General features: G+C 35.2%; 2 long non-coding RNA genes across 2 annotated transcripts; one reads left to right on the top strand and one right to left on the bottom strand.

The window, feature by feature from the left end:
* Positions 1–235: 235 nt before the first annotated feature.
* On the top strand, positions 236–23,690 carry LOC141446548 (uncharacterized). Its single transcript, XR_012453783.1, has 5 exons — positions 236–1,038; positions 11,988–12,148; positions 19,178–19,551; positions 19,652–19,764; positions 23,566–23,690. It is a non-coding gene; the product is annotated as an uncharacterized lncRNA (long non-coding RNA).
* LOC141446549 (uncharacterized) lies at positions 12,138–23,569 on the bottom strand. Its single transcript, XR_012453784.1, has 3 exons — positions 23,379–23,569; positions 15,787–15,881; positions 12,138–12,253 (listed from the first exon to the last, which is right to left on the bottom strand). It is a non-coding gene; the product is annotated as an uncharacterized lncRNA (long non-coding RNA).
* Positions 23,691–23,997: the final 307 nt, after the last annotated feature.

The raw sequence follows: 23,997 nt of genomic DNA, 5'->3' as shown, positions 1-23,997 counted from the left end.
TTTGGTAGTGGTTGGGTTTATTCCTCCATGTTCGGCACCAAGGTTCTATGAGCTCAAGATGTTCTTGGGCAATGTTAGTGACTTGAAGAGGATCAGGATGGGAAGATATTATGGCGGTGTCATCGGCGTAGGTTGTGATTAGGGTTTGGGGTTGGGTAGGGATGTCAGCAGTATAGATGGTGTATAGGATCGGTCCAAGTATGCTGCCCTGTGGCACGCCGGCGTGTCAAAGATCAGAGACCTCTCCACCGCATCTCGCTCTAAAACAGCGATCTACTCAGTGCAGAAGAGCTGTAATGAAAACTGTATTCTGTTATCTGTGTGAATGTTTAACTTTAAGAGAGGAGTTAATAAGTTACAAAATTAACTTACGTTTTGTATTTTATTACTTCTTGAATTATTTTGGCGCTTTGTTTATCTTTTTACTTATTTTAAAGGACTTAAAAAATACCATGAACTATTTTCTTTTGAACTTATTTCAATGATATAACTCAAAGTGTTTCTCTCAGTTATTTGTAATAATTTATGCTTTACCCAACTGTATTTGAGACAGGAGGTGGAGTCCTATAAATCAAATAAATAAATTATGAATTAAATATATTTTAGCCTTATTTTGAATACTTTTTTCCCCATATTTTTTAGAGGGGGTCAATCTTTAAACCTACCTGCAGAGGAGAAAATACAGTGCCTAGAAGATCAATGCGTCATTTTGTAATGAAAACATCTCCACTGTCAAGGCTTGTGCAGAAACAAAGACTTTGTTTTATTATAGATGTAATGGAAACAAAGTAATAACAAACAAAACTAAAAATAGAAAAACCATGCAGACCAAATATAGCTTGGAATTTTAATTCAAGTATAAAATCCATGCCATTAATCGTACTAGCATACTAACATAGAGATGTTTTTAAAAAGAGTTATGGGTTTAAAGTCTATTTATTCCATTTTTATTAGCATTGCATTTAAGGTAAATGGAGTTTTATTTATGTATTATACGGAAGCTAGTGTTGTCCACATTTGGTCAGCTATGGAGTTAAGGTTATGTTTTGTATTTTTTATATTTTGTTGTAAATAGAAAATTTATTACCAGAGAGAGAATCTAATACTTTTTAAACAAACTAATTATATAGTAATAAATAATATTATTTTTTGGTATTTTTCTATTACTTGTTATTTTTTTCGATTTTTACCCGGTGAAATTAGGTTTTGAATTTTTGTTTAAAGTAGGTCTGTAGGGCCAATAACATCCGTTTCTGTGAAGATACTTATTTCTTTCAGCCAAATGGAAGATATACGTATATACCACATTCACTCAGTTGTGGGATAGCCTGCGGCCGGGAAAGCTTCCCTCTCTCCTCATCACTATCTGTGAGCCTCGCCTTTTGCGTTCTTCAAAGTTTTAGAGCTTTATATATATAAATAGTAGATGTCTTCTAAGAGGTGTACAAGATGACTGACGATCCTTGTTTACAAAAAAAAACAGTTTTTGCTTCACACGATTCTTCTTTCTTTCTATTCGTCTTCTTGTACAGCCAAACTAGAAGTAAAGTTTTGCTCCAGTCACGAGCTTAAAAAAAGAAAAAAGAACATATTGTACTTACCCGTAGCTGATCGCCGATTAGCAGATAGAACTTTCTCTCTCCATGAATTGTTTACTTCCGTCCGCTCTAAGAAAAGAGTTTAGGAATTTCGACTTCGTGATTTATTTCCGCTTTACTTCTATTATTGTTTTCTCTATCTTTTCCTCTTGGATTATCTATAAATCTTAATCGAAATAATTTTGTATTCTTCAGATAACCATGGCAGAGCAAAACACACTGCCTTTCTAGAAAATATTTTTGCCTCATTACGGTTTAGCCAGTTAAGATCACTCTACAAAAATGTTATCTAAGAACGATTCAAGGGAGATTCTATTCTCCGCAAATACCTGGTAAATTCCCAGCCACCTAAATCATTTTTTCAAAGCTGGACGGCCAGTTTAGAAATTAAATTGACCGCAATACCGTCTACCGTTGAATTTACCATCTGCTTTCACGTACTCTTTGAGTCGGACTATCCACGTAAAGAAATCAATCAGCATGCGAAGCTTTTATTTTGATCTGGACAAGCATCTAACTCCTCTGGTTTTAATTGTCTAGACCAGCGTTTCCCAAACTGTGGTACGCGAGTTGCTGGTTGATGATACGCGAAAAATAATCAATAATGGCGGACATAAAAATATAAAAAAATTAAATCTTAAAAATATCGTTTAGATAAGTTTTTTCCTATAATTCTTATAAATTATTTTAATTAATAATATTATACAGTAAAGTTGTTAATATGTACAATAATCAGTCTCAAGATATATAAGAAAATATAAAAGCACATTTAACAGGATTCAAAATTGTCGGACTATTTTCCAAAAACCAATAACACAAATGATAATTGGATTTCAAACCCCTTCTATAAAGAAAATTTAGGAAAAGCTACAATGATGTCGATAAAAGATAAAGAAAATTTAATAGAATTATCATGTGACAGAACTTGAATGATAACTCAGTAAAGATCTGCTTAAAGAGACTGATTGTAATGACTAATGAGTAAGCATCATTAAATTTAATTGGTACTTACAGGCAGTTGAATGCTTAAAAGATACAGTTTAGAAGATTTGGGCACAAATATAATAATCCTAAAGAAGAACTTTGTAAAATAATTAATATTTTTGAAAAGAAAAATATGTAAGCAATTTTTAATTATTTAAAAGTTTTAAAACTAAGATCTTACACTTTACAAAGTTTATAAAGTGAACATGAACTTGAACTTTGAAAAATCTAAGGTGGTCGTTTTTCGTCGTGGTGGTAGACTTGGGGTTAGGGAGCGTTGGACATACAAGGCTCGGGAAATTGAAGTGGTAGATCGATACATGTATCTAGGCGTTTTACTCACCTCTCGGTTGTCCTTGAGACCGCACTTTTTAGAGAAGTCTTCGGCAGCTAAATTTGCAATAAACTTTGTCTGGAGAAGAGCGATAATGCAACCACATATTCCACTTAAGTCGAAACTTCATATATTTAATGCCGTGTCGCGAGCCATTCTCTGCTATGCAGCGCAAGTGTGGGGGTCAGAGTATTTTTATGCAGTAGAAAAAGTTCTTTGGTTTTTCATTAGAAAGTTATTCGCCCTGCCAAATTTCACCCCAACTTACATTCTTCACTTAGAGACTGGTCTAGAGCCTATTTTCCATTATACCTTAGCGTTAAATAGTCGCTATTTAGTGAAGGTATTAAATATGGACCATTCAAGATTTCCCCGAGTAATCGCGGAAGAAGTTCTAAGGCTGGGAGTATCTTGGGCTGGGGATTGGATCACTTTAGCTGCACAGACTGGAGTTGCCCTTAGTTTTGATAGGTCTGAAAGAGAAGTTCTTAATTTAAAACTCCAATCTATCGTGGCTCGCCTAAAAGAGAATTTTAATCTTAAGCAAATTGAAAGGGCGCAGGCTTCACATCGGTACACTACTTACAAGCTGTTAAATCATGAAGTTAGGTGCGCGGATTTGAGCGATAGTGGTGAGGTGTGCAGTAGTATTGAAGTGGTGCGATGGGTGATCAGGCTGAGGGGAGAACTGCTGAATCTCAACTATAAACCTTATAACCCTGATGGTCAGGGAGAATGTTCCCTCTGTAATTATAGGGTTCAGGAGGATACTTTCCACTTTGTAGCGGTCTGTCCTATCCTCGCCTCTTATCGTCTAGAGGTCTTTGGCGAAAGATTTCTCTCTTTTGACTTTTTTATAACTCTCTTGAATGGCCCAAACTGGAATAATCTGATTAAATATGTGGTTGGTGCATGGAAGTACAGGAGGATGCTCAATAGTGAATACGGCTGCTGTTGATATAAAATGATGGTCTGATCTTTGAAAACCTCAGTTTCATAATTTCTAATTATTTATAATTTCTGATTTTATTTTTGATGTTCAATTTAATTTTTTTTCCAATTTCCCAGTAAAGTCAGCATTATTTTAGAGAGTATTGTGTATTGCTTTCTAAACTATTTATTTATAAGTTAGGATATTGAATTCTGAATGACCTGCTGATTTGTTGATTATTTATTATTATTATTATTAGGTATTATTTGGCTATTCATTCATTTAAAAAAAAAAATTTTTTTCTCACTAGTTTAAAGAAAAAAGAAAAGAAAAGAAAGAGGTCTGTTTATTTCATATTCACAACAACACAAAATTGTTTACAATTACAATTATTAAAAATGTATAATTTAAGTTTATTTGTACTTACGTATATAATTTTATTTATATTCAAAACCAAACCCCGGCAGACGGATTTCCATGCCGTAATAAGTTTTTTTTTATTTTTATAAATTAAAATGTATTATGTATTTTGAGTTTTTCAATAAAACTTTATTATTATTATTATTATTATTATTATTATTATTATGAACTTGAACTCCTTTGCAACAGATACATTGTATCTCTATACAAATAAAGATAATAAAATAACATACTCGGGAATAACAAATTTCACGAAATACCATCATTTTTACGAAGTGGTACAAATTAGCATGATGTACTACCAAGTGGTACGCGAGCCAAAAAAAGGTTGGGAAACGCTGGCCTAGACATATCTTGCTTGTCTCAGTCCTGGAGCAGTGGTGATTCTTCTTCAGACTTCCTTTTCCTTCAAAAAGAATTCAGAGGGGATTTCGCGCTATGAGTTTGACATAGCTAAGGCCAATTTATTTTCTTCCACGCCAACATGCCCCAACATCCTTGTTAGGGCGTCATTGATTTCTTTGCCCATCTTTTTTAGTTTCCGAGACGATTCAGAGACTTACTGTGAGAGTAGCTCCCATTGTTACTCTTTCAAGTACAGTGGTACCTCGGTTTTCGAACGACTTGACTTTCGAACAAATCATTATTCAACCAAGAAATTCGAGAAAATATTGTCCTGAAATCCGAACAAACATTTGGAACTCGAACACTCGAGATGAGCCGAGTTGTTTTTACGAGGGTCGTTTGAAAAGTCCGTGCAAAGTCAGAGAGATAGCACCACTGGCGCGTATCGAGGTTATGTTTAGTTAGTAGCATCTCTTGAAAGAACACACACCAAGTTTCAGCCAGATCGGTCTATTTCTTTGTGTTTGGCATTCGTTTGAATCGAGGAAGTCGAGTGATTTTCAAAAAATGGACGAAAAAGAATTTCGTGTGTTGATTAAACACTACTTTATGAAAGGCAAAACGCCTCAGGAGACTAAAGAGAAGCTTGATAAACATTATGGTGACTCTGCACCTTCGATTAGAACAGTTTATAAGTGGTTTCAAAATTTTCGGAGTGGCCATATGGGCACAAGTGACGCTGAACGTTCTGGACGCCCTGTTGAGGTTACTACTCCAGAAATCATTGATAAAATCCATGATATGGTGACGGATGACAGAAGAGTGAAGGTGCGTGAGATTGCTAGTGCTGTGGGCATCTCGAATGAACGGGTACATAATATTTTGCATCAACGTTTGGACATGACAAAGCTATCCGCAAGATGGGTGCCGCGATTGCTCACGCTTGACAATGCACCAGCTCACACCTCAGCAGTTGTGGTCGCAAAATTAATGGAAATAGGGTTCCAACTCGTTTCACATCCCCCCTATTCTCCAGATTTGGCTCCCTCGGACTACTATTTGTTCCCCAATATGAAGAAATGGCTGGCGGGAAAAAGATTTTATTCAAACGAGGAGGTGTTTGCAGAAACGAATGGCAATTTTTCAGACTTGGACAAATCCTATTATTCGGAAGGGATCAACAAACTAGAGCAGCGTTGGACGAAGTGTATAAGCCTAAAAGGAGACTATGTTGAAAAATAAAAAAGGTTTACCCCAAAAAATTAAGTAGTTTTTATTTTTGCACGGACTTTTCAAACGACCCTCGTATATTTACACTTTTAGATCTTATTTCTTGTTTAGATACATAAAATATAAAAAATTAGGCCAGTAAAACGGTATATTTCTGGAGCTTAGAAACGAAATAAACTGACATAGTTTACATTATTTCTTATGGGATAAATTGTTTCGGTTCTCGACCGCATTTCCGGAACGAATTGTGGTCGAGAACCGAGGTACCACTGTACAAGTAAATGGAAGTATCAGGTCATTCAGATGATCTTAGAAAGTAATCCGTCAAAAACCTCTTAAGAAACCATAATATCTGAGGTAAATGCTCGAGATCACTAGGGGGAATTAACCGTGTGAAATTTCGAAATTCAATGGCGAATTTCAAGGCTACTTTATCAGAGAGATAATTACCGAATGCTGAATTTCTCTGATTAAAAAATGTTGATGCCCATAAACGACTTCTTTTTCGGTTTTTAGTTTAAAAAATAATATTGTAATAATCGAAGCGACTATTAACCAAAAGGCAGTAATGTCTCTCGCAAGTCACGAAGAGTGTTCCGATAATGACTCTTAGTTATTTGTACAGTTTTTTTGCAACAATATTCTTGATTGTACCACGATTACGGCCAGATTTATTTCTCGTCTGGAATTGGAAGACTCTTTGCTAGAATACCACTATTTGTCTACTATAAATACATTTGCCGAAGACGATACATTACTCAATAATATGTAACAGTTCCATAAGTTACAAATAATTTCACTGCCACACAATAAAATATAGAACCTATTATTCTAAACCAACGCTTAAAATTCCCATTGTATCCAAACCACAAATCATTCATTGTGAATATGGGAACCACTCTGTTTGTTTTGTTTTATTTAAATCCAACTTACAGACGAACCTCATTATTAATCTCCTCATGTAAACTATGTTTGGTAGCCACAAAAGGTAATGGAGTTTCGTCAGAGATGCTTTTTTAAAACGGTATTATGTTGGCTTTGATTCAAAATAGATGTTTTATAGTCTTGAATACATAAAATGAATACTTTTAGAAGACAAAATGAGAATAAAAAGTCGATGCAAATTTTGTGGCACCTATTTTCATGTCTAGTTTACTCAGTACGTTTATTTACTTGAAAACAATTTCATATTTTATGTTATTTTATGTTCATATCTTATGAAATAGGCATTGTTTTTTGAAACCTTTTTTTGGTTGCTCATTCATGATTATCGTTGAAATAGTAACTTTTTTTTTTACGTACGTTGGGAGAATAACAAAACTCATAAGTTACGTAGGTAGCTTGGACAAAAACTATTTAAAAAACTTTGCCTGACCCACAATTTGATATAAACAAATTTCATTGTTTCCTCAACTTCCAAAAATTTGGCACTATCTCAGTAATTCCTCTCGATTAAGTTGCGAAAATTCTTAAAAAATCTAGTTAGTAGATTGTACTTACCATGGTAATTTGTAAAATCATTACAATGTAGAGAGTTTTTACAATCTTTATAAGGACAGTGCTTCCCAATCTTTTTCTGGTCCATGGCAGATTAGTCAGATACCAAACAGTAAACGGCACACTGGAACTGAAATGCTCCCATTTCATTTTGAAAATGACGTATTATGCTCAACTAGTGCTGTAATAACAACACTATTACAATCCTACAAAAATACAAGTTTTCGTGGCAGCCTGTAACATTAATAACAAACCAAATCATTCACCTGACTAGTGCTGCACGAGACCGAGACGAGGCGAGACTTTATGCAGTCTCGATCTCGGTCTCGGTCTCGGTCGCTCAAGTCTCGGTCTCGGTCTCGTCGAGATATCTCGGTCTCGGTTTTTTGAATTTTTGTTTAAGTATTAAAAGCGGTTTGCTATTAATAATCTTTTCAAAAAATGTTATTATTTTCTAATAATTATTTTAATTTATATATTGGTAATGAAAGTGTGTGTAAAAGAAGACAACTACTTACACTTCAATGCATCATATGTTACTATTACTGTTATATATCTTTATATAATTTCAAAAAGATGTTAAAAACGCGCCAAATGAAAGACCCAAATAACATATCTGCCTGCTATAACAAGTCGATTCGTGAAATAAAAAATACACCTCCCAACAAACTTCCCGCTCCATTAGTTATGGCTGTTGGTGAAGATAAAGAATCTGATGATTCACCTTTTGACGACGACGACGACTGCATCAATATTTTTGCACCATTTGCTCAAAAATCAGCAAATATCACCGAAGCATGGAAGACAAAAATAATTAATTATACCAAATTAGACCAAGCACCAGTAGACGTTGACATTTTAGAATGGTGGAAAACACTTGAGAATTCCTTCAAAAATTTGTCTAGAATGGCAAAAGATATTTTTAGTATCTGTGCAACTTCAGTGCCATCGGAAAGATTATAATGACCAATAGAAGATCTTCTCTAACTTCTGATTCAGTAAAAGCTCTTTTATGTATCAATGCTTGGGCAAAGTGTATCTTAAAAACGAAAATTTGTGGCAATATTTTTTAGGTGATAGTCTTTTTTTTCAAATTCACTAATTCCAAAATTCTAAAATATAATTCAAATAATATCTAAGTTCAAAGTATTAGATTATTAATAGTGAAATTTATGAAATGGAATGAATGAATGATATGAATAGTGAATTTAGTGAATTTGTGTAAAAATTATGTAATTCGAAGGGGGCCGCCACGGTAGCCGAGCGGTGCGAGACCTGCGAAGCTAATGTGTATTGTGGTACTGGGTTCGATTCCCGGTCTTAAGCCTTGGATTTTATTTAATGGTTAATATGAGCAATTTACAGTAAAGTATGTTTGCTAGTCGCCTCCGTCCGCGTCACCTAATTGGTAGTTGGACGTAAAGCTTCGCCTGAAAAAATAGGCGATTACTTTACTTTGCTTACTTTACTTATGTAATTCGAAGTCAAATAGATGTAGTAATATTGAACATATATAATAAAATTGTATCTTTAAATAATTAATTCAATACCTGTAATGATTATTTATTAATAAAGAACACAATTTTATAATTTTGTAGCTAAAAATTAATATTTGAAAAACCGAGACGAGACCGAGATTTCTCGACGAGATATATATCATGTCTCGATCTCGGTCTCGGTCTCGGTTGCCCAAGTCTCGTCTCGGTCTCGGTCTCGGTACCGAGACCGAGACCGAGACCGAGACCGAGATTTGTCTCGTTTCTCGTGCAGCACTACACCTGACTATACCGTTCTCTGTCAATACAATTAACTATACATGTTATTATATAGTAGCAATGAATCTTATGACAAAGAAATTCTTTATTTTAATGCCCCATTATTGATGTCAAGAAGTGCCGGTAATTCATGCAAAAATTGTAAAATCCGTAACTAAAATAAAGTGACTAAAAGCCCCTCTAAATGAGATTAAAGTTACCAAAAACTAAACAGTCAATAAAGAAGAACGAAAGCTGTGACATATTTTACTAATTCTCTGTCTTGAATCCTCTTGAAGCAAGTTAACTCCAATCTTCCAGGGGTCAAGCTAGATAATGACAAAACTGCATTGCTTTAATTTTTATATTTGATTAGCCTATTTTTGTGTTAATATTGTGTTACGTTGTTAATTTTATATTTATCAGAGCAAATGGAAATTAGGGATAGTACTTAATGTGTGTTAAAGAAATATAGTTTTGTTATTAACTGGGAAAGCTAACTTTTAATGTGTATATTTTAGTAAATTGCGTGAAATTTGTACTAATGCATTGGGTAAGTGCAGAAACTGGAATCAGTGAACGAGTTGGAATCGATTCCAACCCTGGAACTGATTCAAATCCAACGACTCCAAAGGTGGACTCGTTCTGCCCATCACTATTGAAATTGTTATGGAGGGCCACCACCGAGCAGAACTGATGGAGTGAGGTTTGTTTTGTTTAGAAACTAATGGTATTTCCGCATCATTTTATGTTTTATTTCATTATAGGAATATGAGGTTATACTATTTTAACTTATAATTAATTGTAATGCAACGCCATTATCATTTTTAGTATTTTTTGCCACGGCACACTTCTACCATAGGTTGGGAAGCACTGCCTTAGAAGTTTCTAAATGGTCTGGGACAAATCTTTCTTTTTTTTTACTTACAATTTACTAGAAAAGATTAGAGTGATTGTAGCTGTTATTTGCGCACACAGATACAAGAAACAGACTGACGAGGGTTCTGTTGTTTTCCTTATAAGTTCATCTTCTTCTTTTTTTGGCTTGTAATGTTACCGTTTTGATAATCCGGCCAGAGAATCTTCTAGTTAGTATGATGAAGAAGTTGTAGCACAAAAAAAAAAAAATAACCAAAGTTCTAGACGAGGTCTTCGTCCTCATAAACACGATCTTCCTGCACGTTCCAAGCTTCCTTTCTTGTAGATTTAACTGATAGTAAATTGTATTCTCCAAGTTCACGGAGATTTGGAAGGAGATACGCTTTAAAAGTACAAGGCCATTGGTAATCTTGTTTTTGTTTTATTTTTAATTCTGTGTTTTCTTTTTTACTTTTCAAAGAAGATTCGCCCATTTTTTGTTTTTGTTCTCTGTAGGATAGATAGATAGATAGATTCTAGCTGGGCAGCCTTAATGGCCTACGCCACCGCGACCCCAAAGGATCTATTGTGGTTCCCAAATCTTAATACTGTAGGTAAAGCTCTCAGGCCTTGGTTTTTCCTCCCCGAGAAGTAACATCCTTAGCTAGACAAGCCCATAAACACGTACAGTGCCATTTCCTCCTCCTCCTCATCCTGACAGAACCTAACAAAGGCTTAACATCCGCCAAGCCTATGCAATGCATGTGGTTTCTGAGCCTGCAGTGGCGAGCAGTAAGAAGATAAGATTCTATTAGGGCGGCCTCAAGGTCTGCGCCACTGCGACCCCTTTGGATCTACTGTGGCTCCCCCCCCCCACTCTAGAGCTCGCCCACCAGACCCGTCCGTTTAAAGCTCTCAGGCCTTATAGATTTTCCTCCCAGAGAAGTAACATCTTTAGCCAGGACAAGCCCCTCACACTGACACAACTCAAGCACTGCTATTTCCTCCTCTTCCTCCTAACAGAACCTAACAAAGGCTTAACATCCGCCAAGCCTATGCAATGCATGTGCTTTCTGAGCCTGCAGTGGTGAGCAGTAAGAAGATAAGATTCTATTAGGGCGGCCTCAAGGCCTGCGCCACTGCGACCCCTTTGGATCTATTGTGGCTCTCCAACTCTAGAGCTTGCCCACCAGACACGTCCGTTTAAAGCTCCTCAGGCCTTAGTTTTTCCTCCCAGAGAAGTAACATCCTTAGCCAGACCAGCCCCTCACACTGACACAACTTAAGCACTGCCATTTCCTTCTTTTCCTCCTCCTGACAGAACCTAACAAAGGCTTAACATCCGCCAAGCCTATGCAATGCATGTGCTTTCTAAGCCTGCAGTGGCCCGGTCAATTATCCTGGATAGCCGCACGGCCTTGACAGATTAAATCTGCAGTCAGCTTTGGCGAATACCTCTCTCAAATCAATGTCGTCGCCTGTCTCTGCCCAATAGTGGCCAAAAGTGGAAAAAGTTATTTATTGTTGAAATCCGTGCATGGCAAGCCACCAAAATTGACCAATAATATTTAAAGATATTAGTGGCCAAACAATAAGAAAAGCATCATGAATAATTGCATTATACAATTGAGCTTGACATTAAGTCCACCTAGCTATTATCCACAAATCGTGGCCTTTTTTCCCACTTCATTTTTTCAAAAAATAACATAATTCTTTTCTTATGACATAATATCTAAAATACCATCCTGTCTAATGAATTAAAAATAGTGACCTAGATATATTGGAGAAGACGGATCACGACATGAAATAAAATATCTCTTTAGATTAGCCTAAGATGTTACAGATGACCTACTTACTTAGTTCTTTAATTGGTGCAAATTTTTCTTATTAGAACCAATAATTGATTATTAAAAACTTCTTTGTCAACTTATTTTTGTCTTATTCTTACTTTTAATTACGTAAAGATTGTTTTAAGTAAGTACGATACTGTGTAATCATGACTTTTGTTAATACAAACGACCTTATTTATGTTTTAGGAGAAATTCACTTGTAATGATAATGTCTCTGTTTTGCTAACAATTGAAAGGTTGAAGGTCAGCCAATCAAACTATACAGATCATCCATCTGCTACAAAAATAAATTGAGGCCAAACGTTGGTGGCCAAAGATTGGAAGAATATGTACAGTGTTGACGCAAGGTAAAAACTTAAAAAAATTGCTCACGTAATTTTATTTTTAACGAAAGTTTCATTTATATTTTCATAATTTATGAATTGTCAGAGTGATTTGAGTCTGCTTGGTACCTAAAATAAAAACCAATAAGTTAAACAAATGAAAAAGGGAAAAAAACATTATGGGTCTTTGCTTAATTCTTACCATCTGTTTTTACACTTTAAAGCAAACATCCAGTAAAATACAGGCTATTCTATAAAATTGTAATAGATGAAGATACCCAATTAGTATTGTAACAATTAAATAAAAGAAAATCATATTTTTGTAATTTTAGGTTCTGGTTTTAAATAGGTTCAACTATTTTTAACAATATTTTTGTTTGTTGCATTATTTTGGACAATGTACCATTTCAGTACTTCACTTGTATTATACAGGGTGATCCATTTAAAACGCACCAATCGCTAATAACGTTTTTGGAAAGCAGAATTTCGAAAAAACCCACGAAATAAACTATATGTATTTTTTAGTCTAGTTTTCAAATTTTCTACCCCCGATGATGTATCTTCATTTTTGGCAGTCTTACGGCCAAAAACCCGATTGGGGTTTCATAAGGACCACTAGTTTTGACAATGATTGTGAAAACTACATAAAAAATTGTGAAAAATGACGTTAACCCCGTTTCGATATCCCTAATATTTGTCGAGATATTTAAGATCAAATTTACTATTTTATCGGTTTTCAATATTAATTTTCCAACAGAAAATTGAGGTCCTCTGACTACAAAAAATGTTATTTGTAACGCAAAGAACAAAAATAATAATAATTGAAGATTTTAAAATATGAAGTGTAATGTAATGGTTGTGAGTGAATCAGGATAAACTTGCTTTATCATCAAATAAAAGCAACCATCACATCATTTTAATGTACCCCGTATGCAAGACTTCTTTAAATGTGATTACGGTAAGAATATCTTGCTAGGGTGTTGGTCTAATGATCAAGAACGTGGCTTTGTAAGTGAGAGATCACCAGTTCGAATCTCAGTTATTCATAATACTTAATACATTATAATACTTTTTTAAATAAAATGTAGGCATTCGCAGAATTCGAACTGGGGATCTTCCACTTACAAAACCATGCTCATGATCACTAGACCAACACCCGCCCTTCCCTGGCAAGATATTCTTACCGCAATCATTGGTCAAGAAGTCTTGCATACGGGGAACATTAAAATGATGTGTTGGTTGCTTTTATTTGATGATAAAACAAATTTATCCTGACTCACCCATAACCATTACATTGCACTACATTTTTTAAAATCTTCAATTATTATTATTTGTTGTTCTTTGCGTCACAAATAACATTTTTTGTAGTCAGAGGACCTCCCAAAACTGATGTATTTCTGGTGGAAAATTAATATTGAAAACCGTTCACGAGTTGATAAAATAGTAACTTTGATCTTAAATATCTCGACAAATATTAGGGATATCGAAACGGGGTCAACGTCATTTTTCACAATTTTTTATGTAGTTTTCACAATCATTGTCAAAACCAGTGGTCCTTATGAAACCTCAATCGGGTTTTTGGCCGTAACTCCGCCAAAAATGAAGATACAGCATCGGGGGTAGAAAATTTGAAAACTAGACCAAAAAAAACATATAGTTTACTTCGTGGGTTTTTTCGAAATTCCGCTTTCCTAAAAAGTTATTTGCGATTGGTGCGTTTTAAATGGATTACCCTGTATAATATAGATTTTATAAGGATTAGTTTTAGAATAATAGCCAATACTGAATAGATGCTTTAATTATAAAATATTTCAATGCCAAAACTACGCTTGAGGCATAATGATAATAGGCGTTAAGTGCCTTTGAAAGGAATAAAATTAAAATAAATTAACAAGTGTTTTATAAGATACAAATCAAAACAGCGTTTTTAATTTTTGTAAAGCATTAATTTAGAAATTTTATTATTTGTCAATAAATCATACAGCTCCCTAGAAGTTAATCATTTTTTTGGGGGAACAAGTTAGGAGAATGTAAATATTTGTATAAGACGACATTGGCTGCATATATAAATTGATTTTGGATGTAATTATTGTTTACACCCGCATTCCATTAACGGTTCCACTATTTTATAACATGTTTGCAAAGTAATAATTATTTTATTAATGCTTCTACAATATATAACTGCTGCTTTTTTTGTTTTTTATGTAATAAATTATGAAGATCTTGAACCCAAGGATGGGTGTTGTCACATAGTTTTGCTTTTTTGGGATACTGAACCGAGGGTCGTTTGAAAAGTCCGTGCAAAAATAAAAACGACTTAATTTTTTGGGGTAAACCTTTTTTATTTTTCAACATAGTCTCCTTTTAGGCTTATACACTTCGTCCAACGCTGCTCTAGTTTGTTGATCCCTCCCGAATAATAGGATTTGTCCAAGTCTGAAAAATAGGCATTCGTTTCTGCAATCACCTCCTCGTTTGAATAAAATCTTTTTCCCGCCAGCCATTTCTTCATATTGGGAAACAAATAGTAGTCCGAGGGAGCCAAGTCTGGAGAATAGGAGGGATGTGAAACGAGTTGGAACCCTATTTCCATTAATTTTGCGACCACAACTGCTGAGGTGTGAGCTGGTGCGTTGTCGTGATGGAAAAGGACTTTTTTGTGGGCCAATCGTGGGCGTTTTTCTTGCAGTTGGTTTTCAAACGGTCCAATAACGATGAATAATATGCACCTGTAATAGTTTTACCCTATTCCAAATAGTCGATGAGGATTATTCCTTGCGAATCCCAAAAGACAGTCGCCATAATCTTTCCGGCCGAAGGAACGGTCTTCGCCTTTTTTGGCGCAGATTCCCCCTTGGTAACCCATTGTTTAGATTGACTGAGAGAAGAGACTCACTGAGAGCGAAAAGTAGTCTGCTTGAAAGACCAGAATGTGTGAACACAAGCCTGTCAATGTATAGCCTCTTTATTAGGTTATTAGCCAACTGAATGGACAGTACGGTTGGCAGAATACACTCTTGAAGTTTGGCGTTATCGAGCCTTTCTAATAGAACAATTTAATTATGATTCTTTATTAGTCATTTTTCTGAACAATCCTAATATTGAATGGGAAAGGAGTTAGCCCCACATAAGTTAGGCCCCCTCCAAAATTATAAATTGGTAATAATTCTCTAAATCTCAGCTCGATTTGGATAAAATTTGGCAGGTATAATAAAGCATTTACCTATTATTATTACATTATTATTTTTTTTTTTTAATGATTTAAGGCGCGTCAACATCTAAGGTTATTGGCGTTCGGTGATGGACAGTGAGCTGTAAGAAGCTCCTAGGAAGAGAAAATCTAAGGGTCAACAGCTGGATTCGAAACCGGGACCTCCGCGTGGGAGTCCAGTATGCTAACCTCCAGTATGTTAACGCTTCGGCGTTAAAAAGTCGTTCTCTTAAAACTTTATCCAGGAACCTCTCTCTCTGCTGACTCGTACGTCTAATTAAACAGACGGCACTGGAGAGACGCTCCTTGTTGAGGGTACACATTAAACTTCAAGGAATGAATCACTCTACTTTTAGAATGCAGGCAACCAATGGATTCGTATTTCTGTACACGTGTAAGAGAGCTAAGACATTTAAGACATATATCTTAAAACTAAGTTAGTTATATTTACGATTTTTCTGGCACATTTCTCTTCCTAAAATTTTGGGAAAGGATTTCTTGTCTCTCACTTTGTACCAACCATTTCATTTCCACTTTAGATTCTTGCTAAAACATACATTTGTAGTTTTAGAACAATGTATTTTTGGTTCATGAACGTGGAAACAAAATAAAAAACAATTAAATCTAGTGAACTTTATGATTTGCACATTTTGCGTCATATTATGGACAAGTTTCTTCAAACAATTTCCTCCATTTTAAAATAATGGAGTAATGTTTTATGCTTTTCCTACATATCTAATTCATAACCTTAAATTACACACTAATTACAAAAGTAAAGCAACGGGTAAAAGACAAAATAAAGCGAAATTCAAGCCTTGAAATATTGAATAATTAACAAAATAAAGAAATAAAAGTTCATTCCCCAAAAAAATCAAGGTTACTTTAAAAATAAATAAAGAAAACCCATAATATTTTTTTAACGACTCCAAAATTATTTTATTTAATTAACACTCGATACCCTGTAGGCATGAACGCCATCAACTGTCATTTAACTTTTTTTTTTATTATTCATTTCACTGTTACATTTATCTTAATCTGAACAGTTTTCATACAAAATGGCAGTGTGTATATAAAAAAAAAAATAAAAAGATTATAGTTGACCTTTGGTAATGGCAAGATCGTGACTATGGTAGCGATAACAAAGCGACAGGGATTTTTAGTCCAGCATGACTAGCGAGCGGGGAGATTGATATGTTTGATGTCTGGGTGTGTTCTTTCAAATTTACATTTCTCCTAGAATTTAGTCCTTATTATTTGCATTTAGTCTAGTATGATTTTCGTTTAGTTTAATTTAAATAGTAAAATAAAATTGATCTAATATTCAGTAAAGTACACGTATTTTTCGGTTAAATAAATTAAATTTTAAATCAGTTCCTGTCTTGTAGATGTACGCAAATTTTGTAATAAGTTACGTTAAAGCGTCTTTAACAAGATTGACATGATTTTTTTAAACCTTCTACCTAACACAAGTAGGACTCCTTACAAGAATAACAACTTAAAAAAAACAGTGGCTGTGTCATGGACACGGCCGTGTATTGTACCTTGAATGCGTTTACGTAACGGGTTATATTTTGTATATAAAATATTTTTTATTTATGTATTTAGGATGAAATCAAGGAAACAAATCAACGATCGAACATAATCTATGCCTATGCAGTCCGTTGTCGATGTAGAAGCGATTTCATCATCCACTTGCATAATTTCAATCGCCCCAGCTGCAGATGTACTGGACACCGACGTTGATCCGCTCGGCCGCATTCATTCTTTTATGTTCCCGGCACAGCTTGACTCGGTCATATGGTGTTTTATTAATACCATTCAATTGTTCTTGAGAAGCCCTTTCCAATCGTACACGATTTCTGTATCTGGTTTTGGCTTTTCGACGCGTATAGGCCGACATTATATATTTTTGATAATATTTTTTTATTCTAACACCTTATTATATTTACTGTCACTATTTTACACTAAGTTTTATATACAATCGATAGATTGTGACGACAGCTGACGATTAAAACTTAAACGAACATTGTAGCTTCTCCGAGTCAAAAGTTATACTAATTGCAAATCTCGATTCGCAGCAAAATGACATCTCAAAATGGCGGCGCTTTCCTCTACACCGCGCGCGATGCGTCACAGTCCTCGCTTATCGTAATGAACTCTTTGATCGTTTAGCTATGCAGTGGTCTAATTTAATTTTGGATGTAGACGGTAGATTCGAAACTATAACGCCAAACTGTATCCCCCGATTTTGTTATCATTAGGTTTTTTGGATTGCCTCCATATGATAGCAAATTTAAAGACGTATTCCACGTCAAAAAAAAACTCCTTATGCCATCTAACTTCTATGCTTAAACCGTTTAGCACATTACTCTAGGCTAGACTTCAAAGAATCCTCAAATAATGGGGGGACCGGAAAGTAATGTTTCTGCGCATGTCGAAATTTGGTTGTCATTTGTCAGCTCATTGTGTATCTCGAAGGAGCGCCAAAGTCAATTTAAGGTTATTGTGACTTGTTCACTTCTAAATAATTCAGTATTAAACTCCTTATTTTTTTTGCAGTTAGGGGTGAAATGGCTAGCCAAATACCAGAAGAGCATATAAGGCATTGTACGCTTTTTGAGTTTCGCAAGGGTAGTAACGCAACGATTGCGACCAAAAACATTTGCGATGTTTATCCAAGTGCATTAGAAGTTCTTAAATGCCAAAGATGGTTTTCCAAGTTCAGATCGGGTAATTTTGATCTCTCTGACTCCTATCGATCAGGAAGACCAACAACATTAGACAACGACATGCTAAGGGCAGAAGTGGAAGCAAATCCATGTCAAACAAATCGAGGAACTGTCAAACCAACCTTAACCAACCTTGCCGACCGTCCAAGAACATTTAAAGTCTTTGTGTTTGGGTCCCCCATAATCTGTCCGAAGAGAACAAAGCCAACCAATCCATCACTTGCAACGTATTGCTTCAACGGCACCATACAGAACCGTTTTATTGATCGTTTGTCCACTGGAGACGAAAAATGGGTCCTATATGATTATCCAAAACGCAAAAGGCAGTGACTCTCTCCAAATGAATCACCACGAAGTACTGCAAAGCCGTGTTTACATCCCCCAAAAAAAGGCGCTTCTGTGTTTTTGGTGGAGTATTCGCGGAATTGTTCACTTTGAAGTGCTGCAACCTGGACAAAACTGTTAATGTAGACCTTTATTGTGAACAATTGGATCGAGTGAACCAATCTCTTTAATCTGGAAAAGTATCCGGCGATTGTCAATAGAAAGGGCGTCATTCTGCGCCACGACAATGCAAGACCGCACTGTGCAAGGCGAACCCTGGAAAAAATTAATGAATTGAGGTTGGAGGTACTGCCTCACCCACCATACTCGCCCGATATCGCACCCTCGGATTTTCATTTATTCCGATTCCTACAACATTTTCTTAGTGGCTTTTGAATTTGAAAATTTGGATGATATCCAAAATGCCATCTCGAGAGATTTTACTCAAAAACCAATCGATTTTTATCGGTCTGGGATTGAAAATTTGTACACTAGATGGCAAAAGGTTGTTGATAACGAGGGTGATTATATTATTGATTAAAAATAAAGACTTATTAAACATTTATTCGTTCGAATTTAATGTAAGAAAGCGACATTACTTTCCGGATACCCTAGCGTTCAAAATGTGCCATCCCGTCCGAGATACACGCCTTCTTCAGTTGAAAACTACATTCCTAATTTAACAGCTGTCCTCATTATCCAGTAGAAAAACACCCGTTACCAAGTGTGTAGATAACTTTTCATCTTTATTTCTATTTGTAATTCTAAAATTAAACCATTTTGTTACAGGTTTTGATCACCAACTGATGAGTCTACAAAATTGATTCAAAGAGAAATTAAGATAGCATAACAAAATCTACAAAACACTTAGCATGCTATTTCAGAAGGGTAGAGTTCCTTCTTATAGTTTGATTTTATAATTGAAAGCCTCAATCATTACTTTTTTTAAAGTTGGTTTTCTATAGCATATTGCTTCAATCAATTGCATCAATAGAGAATGAAATCTCACCCTACTATAAAGGGTACACAAAAGAATTGGTAACACACTGCCAAGTTGATCTCACCTCTGCAAGTGTTACACTTTCTAATGCAGGAAGTTATAGACACACATCTTTCTGTAGCAATACACACGATGATGTAGATATTTTCACCAGCATTTAACTGTTAGTCATCACTTATTGGTTTGCGTAATTGTTATGTTCTACAACTTTTTATTTATTTATTTATTTTTGTTTCATAATTTCTTTACTTAATTTTTTACAGTGCAGTACACTGGTGCAATAAGTGATAGGTGATACCATGTTACATGAAATGCATCATCCTGTAGTAGCAATTCCAAAGAAGAGCATTACACTGCACTCACTGTGTACATACAGGTAATTCACAAAGGAGATTAGATGACCATTAACGCTTTAACTATCTTGGAGGATTTACAAACGCAAGTTGCCGCAAAGTTTGGATAACTGAGACATGAAATTAGGCACAGCGGTATCTTGAACTTGAAGAGAACAAGAACTCGTTGCTAGCTAGGAATCAGTAGTTGTAGTAGTGAAGGAGTATTTTTAGTTGAAAGCATTGAACCATATCCTAACACTGCATTGCCAATGCCAATTATTGCCAATGTGGAGTCATATTGACTCCATAATTTATTTTTATCTTTTTATTTTATATTGATTTCAATTTTAATAATAAAATTTGCATTAAAGGATGAGAAAGAATAGCAATTAAGAACGGAAAAACAAAATTTTGTCCACACAAATCGGCTTTAACATTTCGCGCTGAAGGAATTAACTACAACTTAGGATCGCAGTAATTTCAGTATTTTCTAGAACTCTGAACGTTCAATACTGCAATGTGTACTTTTGCAATTTTCTCCCTCCTGTGCAGTTTTTGAGCCATCTTTCACTTGGTTTATCTTTCAAGAGAAGTACGGCCATGTTTAAATTCAGCCCCGTTCATTTCTTCTGCACTGCTGAATAATTAAGCAACAAACTCGTTATAAAACTTTTGCTATCTTTAGATTAATCTCCAGTAGGCGATAAACCAGTACTAAATGATCTTAAGACGACAAGACACACGAGTTTATCTATTTCAACGAATTTCATTGACCAGCTAAAACATGGAGCTTTGTCAAAGGAGACGCCTGATTAATTGTAAAAGGGCTAAAAATTACGCGAATTCACTATATAATTTGCACAAATTAATGATAACCAGCAAGAAAGGGGGGACCTCTAGGAAAAAGAAGGATACTTTAAAGTTGAACGCCTAAGTTGTAATATATATCTTTATCTTGTGACTCCATTTCACAAAGATTATTTCATTACTAATGTTAAAATGGAGAATTAGGAACTCGAAAGATATTTCTTTCATGATTGTTCCTCTAAGTTCTTAATGGTGACATCAATGAGTGCTATTTTCGTTCGTTTAATAAATAATTTAGGGATTTTAATACCCAGGATTGATAAAGAGGATTAAAATGGCGATATCATCATTATTTATTTATTTTTTAAAAGTAGGTATAACGTATATGCTATTCATTAAAAAAATTTATACTTCAAGATTTTTTTCCCCAAGCATTCAGTATAAATTAAGTATAATTATTTAGGAATTCAAAGAATACGTGCCACTTTAGTCTTCGAGAAAAATCATCAAAATAAAGAAAATGGAATTCGACTCAGTAAAATGAATTAATTCTTATTTAGATCGACTGTGGGACTAGGTCTGGAGGACTGGGGTTAAACCCGAGGTACTAATTGAGAGACCTCTTGGGAGATACGCCACCGTCTTTCAGGTCGAAGTCTTTGCTATTAAAACCTGTGCTGAGGAAAACCTGCGGATGGAACCTAGAAATAGGGAGATTCGTATCTTTTCGGACAGCCAGGCTGCACTGAAGGCACTTGTATCCTCCAGAATGACCTCTTCCCTGGTCTAGGAATGCAGGAAGGCCCTAGAACTACTGGCTCGGTACTATAAAGTTCGGCTGGAATGGGTGCCGGGTAATGTAGGGATTAAAGGGAACGAGAAAGCTGATCATCTGGCCAGGAATGGAGCTAATACTCCTTTCATCGGCCCGGGGCCTGTCCTGGGGATCACCAGGGGTTCGGTTCGTGCGGCTCTCAGAGATTGGCTCTGGAGAGAGCACGAGAAGAACTGGGTTTTGTGTCCTGGGGTTAAACACAGCAAGACCATGATGCCTTGGCTGTGCAAGCAAAGAACTAAAGAGACCCTGTGTTTGGGCAGAAATCAGATTACTCTGATTACAGGCCTATTCACGGGGCACGGTAGGTTCAGGAAGTATCTGCGCAAGGTGGGGGCTTATTAGCTCGGAACCATTGCGCAGATTATGTCAGGAAGAGGAGGAAACCGCCTTTCATCTGCTGTTCGATTGCGTTGCAATCGAGCGTTTGCACTGTGAAACCTTTGGAACGTTGAGCCCAAAGAAGATAGTAGCGCAAAAAGAACTAGTAGGGAAGGTCCTCAACCTCTTTAGGAGGGGAGGGTTCGCTTACTAGAACTAAGAAGGGGCTGGCACAATAAGTCTTTTGTGGCTGCGGTGCCGTGGGGCGTAGGTCCCGTCCCATCTATTATCTAATCTAATCTAAGTCTTATTAAAATTCGTATTCCTGATTAAACTTAAACGGAGCATCTGCAAAGCTTCCTGCAATTTTTCGCCATTGAATTATACTCTGATCTCACATAAATCTACTTGAACGAATTATATCCTTCAAGTAATGTGTATAAAGTCTATATTAGTCTTATTACTTAGCTTACTTCTCACGTAAAACTACCAGCTTACTTGATGAATGTCAATTTTTTTATTATTTATTGTGTGGGGTCCGGATGAAGATATTAATGGAGATATAAAACGATTTGTCTTGTCATAATTGACAGGTTGGATTTACATATTGTTGCGGATTGTTTTCATTACAGTTCATTTTTAAAAAAAAATCAAAACACCCACCTCTAGACTTGTTTAAACTAAACTACCTTGAAGGATTCAAAAATAAAGATCTTACTTTTCTAAGCTGTACATTGTCCTCTACGTATTATCATTTTTTATGTCATTATCTATAATTTCTGTCTAACATTATATTTCATTATTGTCTCATTCAATTTTATATAGTAATTACAGTTTTCTGAAGGTGGCATCTAACAAATCATAATGATAAAAGCGTTAATTTTTTACGGCTCCATTTCTGGAATTTTCGTGGGTTCAGGTGTCAATGGTTTGTCCTAGGCTTATAACTTATTACCTGTGCTGTTGATAGATGAGTAATCTTTTGACATTTAGAATGTTTGAAAATGGTTACTATTTTTTTAAACTCGTTTTTTGATTTCTCGTAAGTGTGAACAAAAAAAGAAAACTCTGGTAACTATTCTCGGGTAACACTGAGTTACTCACAAGAAGGTTTCACTAACCTTACACCTCATAAAACAGCATTGTTTCTTGTCAAATCGGGTTTTGAGAAAAGAAATTATTTGCAGGATCTAACTTACTTTTTAATTAAATATTGCGATTATATAATATATTCGAAATTGAATAGTCCTCGTAAATAACTGTGCTGAAACCTCCTGAGTCTATAATAGATATTTGTATAAAGTGGTCTTTCACTCACTGAGTTTGTGATTTAAGATATTTGTAGATGTTGCAGTCCTACTCAGAAATTGAAAGTCGCTGAATTTTCAGATTAATTCGATTAGGGTTAAGGTGTAGCTATCGAAAACCACCGACACTTACTCAGCTTTTTGCTTAAAATCGAACAAATTGTGCCACTTTACACATTAGATTTTGCCATTTTTCTCAAAGGATGTACCGATGCTTTACTCTGAAATTACATGCTAACTTCCTATTTGTTTTCGTTACAATCGCTAGTTTTTGCGATATGATTCTTTCGCCACTTTGGGACAAGGAGAGGTTGTATTAAAAAATTATTGGTGAGAAAAATAACCTTGGACTTTTGGAAAATGAGAGAATTTTTCTTCTACTTACCTGTAAATAGTTCGCACAACAATCACCATTCAGCAGCAATGCTTGTGTAATTCATCCCAATTCAAGTTTTAATTTAATCTAATCGAATTTATGACAGAGCAGTACTTCTAATGAAGTTGTACTTCTGATTTAAAAAAATTTCCACAAATAATTAACTAAAAAAAAGGTGTATTCTTTATTGTTTCAGTATTGGAGGCGGAACTGTTTTTAAAATAAGCAAAAAATCAAGAAGAGAACCAATTACACATGAAATTAGTGCTGCTAGACAATAAGCTGAAGTTTATAAACAAAGCGTTTCTACTTGTGTTCAGGTTATGTTACTCTTTTAACCCTGTAATGGCAATCATAATTGACTTAACGGTTCTTTTGAGAACTTAGCAATCTAATGTTCTACTTTCACTAGTTATACTATATGAATAATACTTATTTCTACATGATTGATTACTTCAGTTATATACCATCTAATTATCCTTGATTGCGTAGATTTATATTCATTTAGAGAGCATAATAATCGATCAGATGCCTAGCAGTTGTTGATAAAATAAATTACGAGTGCCATTTTACGGAACATTTTAACGCAGTAATTTAGTAATATTTCGTTCTCCTCAAATTAATAAAT

The sequence above is a fragment of the Rhodnius prolixus genome, unplaced genomic scaffold (genome assembly GCF_049639745.1).
Source record: "Rhodnius prolixus isolate KJV_2025 unplaced genomic scaffold, Rpr scaffold_7, whole genome shotgun sequence".
NCBI classification, from domain to species: Eukaryota; Metazoa; Arthropoda; class Insecta; order Hemiptera; family Reduviidae; genus Rhodnius; species Rhodnius prolixus.
This window is presented reverse-complemented; position numbering and strand designations above follow the sequence as displayed.